We start from the raw sequence: 7262 nt of genomic DNA, 5'->3' as shown, positions 1-7262 counted from the left end.
AAGATATGGACGCCTCAAAGATATGGACGCCTCGACAATATTTTGCGTGCGCTGATTCACGTCTCGAAAAACCTAAAAAGATTGATGGAAGGGCTGGCGTGAAAGTTGTCATGTCGGCACTTGATAAACTATCCAGGCTCAGGAGCCAAACGTGCCGTCTCTTACACAAATGGATTTTGAGTTTCAATTCAGTTCCAGTTGAGTTTTTATTGAGTCAACAGGAACCTAATTCAAACTCAATTGGCTATTGAGATGTGTCAGTAGAAACTCAAAAGGATTTGTATTGAGAAAACGCAATACAAAACCAATTGACACCAGTCTATTGAAACTCTTTGGAGAACCAATTGACAAAACTCATCAGGCTGAAACATACACTTTGAAGGGCTATTTTTTCAGCGCTGCCGACTGTGTCTACAGAATTAAGACTACTAGGTTACTTTTATGTTTTTTTATTCTACATTGACATTTCTATTGAGTGCAGTCAATAAAAAGTTAACAAGGTTTCAATAGACAAAACTCAACAGAATATCAAATGACTTCGTTTAATTGAAACTCAATAGAGTTTCTACTGACAAAAATCAAGTAAAATTGAGAGTCGAGCTAGTTGGTGAACATACGTTGTTGAAAATTATACCAGTGTCCTTCTTTTTGTCCATGTTTTATGGTTCGAGCTTAATTTTCAAAGCTGATAAAACTCCTTAGGCCAGTAGCCTTTACCAGCAGCATCTTCGCCCAAATAATAATTATACCTGCTAAGTGGGGAAATCAACTATATTGGACAATTTTTGACTGCATTTCCTCAAATACTGCCGCAACATGATTTGCACAAAACAATGGAGGAAATAAACATGGACAAAACTCTAGTGACTCGTCACTTCTGGCACGTGACTCCCGCGGAATCGTTTCCTTGCTATAGCAGCGGATTTTCTTGTTTATACCTTAGCACGCATTGACATAATGGGTGAGCAATCTCCACTACTGCTAAGCTTCCGCTTTAGCGGCAGTGGACATATTCGAAGTCAGTCTTCCGGGAAAGTTGGAGCGGAATCATGAAGCATGCAAATCTCGGCCGGGAAAAAACGGAAAGGCGGGGGGGGGGGGGGAAGCTACACATCTCGGGTCCCGGTTCTGGGGACAATAAAAAGTCGTCACTCCCCCTACCTCTTTTCACACATAGAATGCTGTGATACCTTGTGTTCCGGGGAGGGGAGTTGGGGAGGAGGTACATTTAAAACACGATTTTATCTGCTACATCTACAAAAGGCATATGTGACATCGCATCCTAGTGCGATGATTCAGTGTTTTTCTGTGGAGGCACGATACTAACAGCGCTGTTTTGCAGAAATGAATACTTATCTCACAAACCCAAACGCACAAGAATATTCCAGTGACGAAATTGTGCCTATAAATACTCAGAAAAAAAACAGCAAAACTTTGGTGTAAATCCCTACACGTCGAAAATAGAACAATTAAATTTTTGTAAACAGCGAACTTTTAAAACAAGCGTTCAAATCAAGCGAACGCAGGCTTGGCCTCATCGTCGTTCACTCGTGAACTTCATTACTCCAGTTATCACTCGCGCACCCCGCCGTGGTCTGAGCCCAAGGACGCGAGTTCTATTCCCCGTCATACATAACTCTCCTTGAGGATACCGTGAACTGTCAATGATAACAACAGTAGAACAGCAATGTGGAATGCAGAGAATCCCACAAGGAGCAAACGAGCATCTACGCTCTATTAAAACAGGTGAAAACAGTTGTTTCACTGCAAAAGAACTCCGTACGCCAGTCCAAGGCGCCGCCGCTCACACGAACTGAACGAACAAACGAAGAAAAAAAAATGAAGAAAGACAAACTGAAGCGCTGATTAACAACTCATCTTTACTGCACAGGGTCACAAAAAGAAAGAACGAGACTGACACTGCTTCACGCCACTACAAAAAAAAAAAAATTCCCCCGCATTTCCCCGAGGGGAAGAATGTGAAAGTGCGAATGCACGGTTGTCGGCCCGCTTGCGGCGCTTGCGCTCGGCCCCCGCAGCCCACCGCCTCGCCGCCTTCTCTTCCATCTCTTCCATCGGGTTTGTAGTATCACGTGTACACCACGCAGTTATCAAGCCGCTATAACGCCGCTGAGTCGCCAACGCACGCCGCTGACGACGTAGTTTGAATGCGTTAAAGATATAAGGCGCGTCACTAACACTGATATCAGCGTCGCGTCCGTGGCTTGGTCGGTAGAGCGTCGCGCTGCGGCCGCAAAGTCCTCGGATCGAAACCTGGCGCCGGATGCTGTTTCTTTTTTAAATATAGAGGAGCACTGCGGACGCCGCCGCCGCCGCCGCCGGCGGTGGATGGTTTGGGGTCGCTTATAAAGTGCATTCGCACTTAAAAAAAGAGAAACCGAACAAATTAGTGGGCTGGCGTGCCGCTTGTTACACTCCGAACCGCTCGCTCGCTAACGAAAGCATGTCTTTTAAGTGCAATGCACTTCTTAAGCGACCCTGAACCTGCGTCCACCGGCGATGTCCGCGCACGTGGAGATGGGCGCGCGCAGCATGGCCGCTGACATGGCACATACCCACGTAGGGGGTTGGCCAGGAATCTCCTCGTCTTCCTTGGCAACGGGGGGAGATGGGCGCACGCTGCCTGGCCGCTGACATGGCACATACCCACGTGGGGGATTGGCCAAGAATCGGGCGTGCATCTTTCTTTCTTTGTAGTTGTGTGTGTGTGTGTGATGTCTCTTTCGCAAACATTACCGAACCGCGCAAATTCAACTCGTGCATTCGCACTTTCACATTCTTCCCCTCGGGGAAATGCGGGGATTTTTAAAGATGTCAACACGTCCGCGGACTACGTTTCTCAAACACAAGCGCCTCGCAAATATCCTGCGCCCGCAAGCAGATCAAGAACTTTGAAGCTGTTTTTAAGGATTGGACTTTTCAGAATTCTTCCGTCCTCTCTCCTGCTGCAGTTCGCCGAAGCGGGCGCCCGGACACAAAAGACGTGCCATCCACATCCACACCCGGCGATAACCAGTTCTTTTGGTTCCTCCGGAACCCTCCCAAGCTAGCTAAAGTAACTGCGCTGTCACGAATGTCTAGTACGCGGCGTTGCCACTGCCGCCAGTGGCGCTGACAGCCAACATCGCGACCTCGGCGGAGTTCGGTTATCTGCAATATAATATTACTGCTGCTAGAGGGGTTGGTAATAATTCTATAAGAAAAACTATTGTAAATATTAACATAGGACTCACACGCCGCCGTAGGTTTTTTTTATATCTCGTGTCAATGTTTTCACGCTCAGTTTTCACAAGAATGCGTAGCTGTGGCATAGCCAACGCCTCGAGCGCGGCCTGTAGGGGCGCCACTGAAATCCCCCTAGCGGCCCGTTTCGAAAGCAGGCGCGGGAGTCCCCGGCCCGCTCCCCCTGTCGCCGTTGCTTTTGGGGCTCGTTCAAGACAGCAATTTACCGCTTGTCCGCGTTCGAAATACCGAATAACGTGGAGCAGGCACTCTGTTTGCAAGCCTGGTGTGTTCACGAGAGTATAAACGTTTATGACGCGATCTTAGAAAGATCTATATGAGCGCCGGGCGTGTGTCATAGGCCGGCGTCCCGAAGCCAGTATTTGCATGCAGCTGATTGCAATTCCACTGCCCTGAAATTTAGTGGCAGTGTCTCCGTAAGCAGTGTTTCCTCCGATGGTCATGTTGCGGCCATACACACTATGATGTAAATCGACTTTGTGCACTACAAAATCCAGCGGAGCACTCATACCTGACAGCACGAAAGTTACGCCTGCCAATATCACATATCAGATATTGATCAGTACCCTGAACAAGCCAATGCGGCATAAATTTCGCAAACATTGTACCAAAGAAGTACGATGGATAATGCAAAATTACACTCCGGAGTCAGCACACGACGACAAATTTAATGCTGGGTCGTCTTGTCTCGAGGTGAGCGCTCGCAAGAAATTCATCTGTTACATTTATCCTCCACGAAAAGCGCGAAGATGGGCTTATAGAGTAATCCGCGTCCGCGACCAAACTCTTCTTCGAAACATCGTCGTATGACACTGGGAGACTGCAGAATCTAGCATAAACCGAAATCAGAGACCCTTATCAGATACGACACTCTTCCAACGAGTCCGTGTGTACGAGATTTCGGCGCACGTTAAGGATCTCCAGGTGGTCAAAATTAATCCGGAGCCATCCACTACGGCGTTCCTCATCGTCTCCGTTGCGTCGGCGCGTTAAACCCTGCAATCAATCAATCAACTCTTTCAACGACACCTCGTATTTCTTGTGAACTGCCTACCTTGTATTCTTAAAAAAATGCGTCCGCCGAGTGATCAGCCGTTCGTTGAAGGCGAAAAACAAACGAAAAATGAACACGCAGCTTGTGTGTGTGATAACTAAAACGTTCATTCGTTGATTTCGCTCCGCATTTGTAAATAACGATAGTTGAGCGTCCTCCTCCTCACCCCCCCCCCCCCCCCATGACTAGCGAAATATCAGCGCATTTCGGATCTAGTTGGTCTGGTGATTACTACCTTGCTCAAACAAACCTCTTCAGCATTTCAGAAGCTGCACTCGGTTTTTTTTTTTCATTCCCGTACGACTATTCTATTTATTCCTGACTTGCAGACAATTCATTTTCCCGTGGTTTCATTAACATATACCTTGGTTCTTACTATAAGGCATGAGTGAACACATATCTGACAATGCACAGCCTTTGAGTGTACTTAACATTTTCGCGTGGCTTATATTCCCATGAAAGGCACAAGTTTTTGTCAGCTATTGGGTTATCACATCCCTGAAACATATTTTTCTACGACGTACGTACTCGAAGCAAAGCCGCATTTGTTGTCGGCGCTGCAAAACGAACCAACCTCTTACAGTGCCAATATTAGGTCTAAACGAGGTAACAATAAATAGAATTCACTTGTGCTGACGTGTTCGAAGGTGACAGCGGTGATATGCTGCTGCCGTCGCCGACGCCCGCAAGAGCGGCCAAGAAGCGCGCAGAACCGCCTCCCCGGGTAGCTCTTGTTGGCGTTCAAGCGCTCTACCAAGACGCAGCTGTTTTTTTAGGCACCCTAAACGTGCAGTTAGCTTACAGACGTCACCATAACAAGTAGTTTAGTGCGCGGAAAGGCAAAGAGAAGCGAAAGAGAACCAAAACACTGCATGACCACCTATCAGCCACGCAGCGCTAATCCCGCAAACGCCGCGGAGAAGCGGCGGCAGGCGGCGCAGCGATCGCGAATCTCGAGGCGTTATCGCAAAGCGACTTGAAACCAAGCCAATGTCGCTTGTTTGTTCGCAATCCCGGATGTGCGGGCGCCAACGTGGTGCGGTCTTTCTCACTGTTCTGTGCAAATTTACAGCTTTGCTCGTGTTGGCGATTTATGTGCCGTGTGCGAATCTTCTCAACCAGCGTCAGACATTGCAGTGCAGCTGGCGATACATCGAATTTATTGAAGGAAAAGCCATCGTATGCGCTCTTCTACCGCCGGTGAACATCCTTTGTGTGTCGTGTTGTGTTTGTGCGCTGTGATCGTACGGTGAAAAAGCTTGCGAAGTGAGGTGTTACCATCCCTGTTAGCCACGCTTTGGAATCCGTCAAATTCACCACGCTGGGGGCCCCGCTGGGAGCGACGTTGTTATAACGTAAGTTCATTCTTTCCGGGCGCTCCTGTACATTTCATCATGACTAACGTTGTGCAGACCTACCTGAATGGCTATACTCACGACTTGGTTATTTGTCGCTATATAAACAGTGTTTTTATGCATGCCGTCTCGAGATCGACCAAAAAGGTGCGATTTCACTTCAGCTTTTCAAAAATACTTACGTAAGTGTAACAAATTGAACGGGGTATTTTACCGGCACACATTTTGACATCAATCGGTAGTTTACTGTCTTCCGCGCTGCTGTATTGCTTTCGCGTGTAATATATTTCATCATCATCATCACCAGCCTATCTACGCCCGATGCAGGGCAAAGGCCTCTCCCATTATTCTCCAATTACCTCGGTCCTGTGCCAACTGTGACCAATTTATCCCCGCAAACTTCTTGATCTCATCTGCCCATCTAACTTTCTGCCGCCCCCTGCAACGCTTGCCTTCTCTAGGGATCCACTCTGTTACCCTTAATGACCAGCGGTTATCTTGCCTTCGCATTACATGCCCTGCCCACGTCCATTTCTTCTTCTTAATTTCTACTAATATGTCTTTAACACCAGTTTGCTCCCTGACCCACTCCGCTCTCTTCTTGTCCCTTAATGTTACACCTATCATTTTCCGCTCCATTGCCCGTTGAGTCGTTCTCAATTTAAGTTGAACCCTCTTAGTTAGCCTCCAAGTTTCTGCCCCGTAGGTGAGTACCGGTAAGATGCAGCTGTCATACACTTTCTTCTTCAGCGACAATGGTAGGCTGCTATTCATTATCTGAGAATGTCTGCCATATGCACCCCACCCCATTCTGATCCTTCTAATCATCTCTGCCTCATGGTTGGGATCTGGGGTCACAACTTGGCCTAAGTAGATATATTCGCTTACCACTTCCACTGCTTCGCCACCTATCTCAAACTGCTGTGCTGTCCCGAGGTTATTGATCATTACTTTAGTTTTCTGCATGTTAATTTTCAGGCCCACGGTTCTACTCTGTTTGCCCAGTGCGGAAAGCATGCTTTGCAATTCGTCCCCCGAGTTACTTAGCAACGCAACGTCATCAGCAAATCTGAGGTTACTGAGGTATTCTCCATTAACCCTTACTCCCACCTGTTCCCATTCCAACGTTCTGAATACTTCTTGTAAGCATGCTGTGAATAACATTGGAGAGATTGTGTCTCCCTGTCTGACACCCTTCCTTATAGGTATTTTACTGCTCTCCCTATGGAGGATGATGGTAGCTGTAAACCCATTGTAGATATCCTCTAGTATTCTTACATAATGCTCTTCTACCCCCTGGTTCCGTAATGCCTGAATGACTGCTAGGGTTTCGACCGAGTCAAATGCTTTCTCATAATCTATGAAGGCTATATATAGGGGTTGAGTATACTCAGCGCACTTCTCTATCACCTGATTGATCGTGTGAATATGGTCCATTGTTGAATAACCTTTACGGAACCCTGCTTGTTCTTTAGGTTGACTGAAATCTAAGGTTGCAGAGATTCGGTTAGCGATTACCTTGGTAAATACCTTGTAGACGACTGACAGTAAGCTGATCGGCCTGTAATTTTTCAAGTCCTTCATGTCGC

This window comes from Haemaphysalis longicornis, unplaced genomic scaffold (assembly GCF_048455015.1).
Source record: "Haemaphysalis longicornis isolate Haplotype H1 unplaced genomic scaffold, Haemaphysalis longicornis Haplotype H1 scaffold_9, whole genome shotgun sequence".
In the NCBI taxonomy this organism is placed as follows: domain Eukaryota; kingdom Metazoa; phylum Arthropoda; class Arachnida; order Ixodida; family Ixodidae; genus Haemaphysalis; species Haemaphysalis longicornis.
This window is presented reverse-complemented; position numbering follows the sequence as displayed.